Source organism: Penaeus monodon, chromosome 25 (assembly GCF_015228065.2).
Source record: "Penaeus monodon isolate SGIC_2016 chromosome 25, NSTDA_Pmon_1, whole genome shotgun sequence".
Lineage (NCBI taxonomy): Eukaryota > Metazoa > Arthropoda > Malacostraca > Decapoda > Penaeidae > Penaeus > Penaeus monodon.
The window spans coordinates 14,238,618-14,238,885 of NC_051410.1; the positions used below are offsets into that span (position 1 = coordinate 14,238,618).

The 268-nt window shown below is 47.8% G+C and overlaps 1 protein-coding gene across 1 annotated transcript in view; it reads left to right on the forward strand.

The window, feature by feature from the left end:
- Positions 1-268, forward strand: part of LOC119589322 (homeobox protein homothorax-like) — a 211,183-nt gene that overhangs the window by 133,466 nt on the left and 77,449 nt on the right. The window lies entirely within an intron of this gene.

Below are 268 nucleotides of genomic sequence, written 5' to 3' on the forward strand. Positions count from 1 at the left end.
CCAGTACGGCAACCCCGTATGGCAGTTTCAACAGCGCATCAGTCGTGTCGCAGAGTATGCTAAGAATAACACGGGTTCCGCCAGTCATTACGCAGGATTTATAACATGTTGTGTAGGATGTAGCAGCGCGATTGTGTGAATAGAGCGAAAACGTCTTTTGTATTTTAGATTTTGTTCGGATAGATACAAGGGTGCGAAGCGGAGCATGACTGACGTGCATGAATTATGATGGCGATGCGAAGCCACAATCGAACGAGCACTGGGTGTG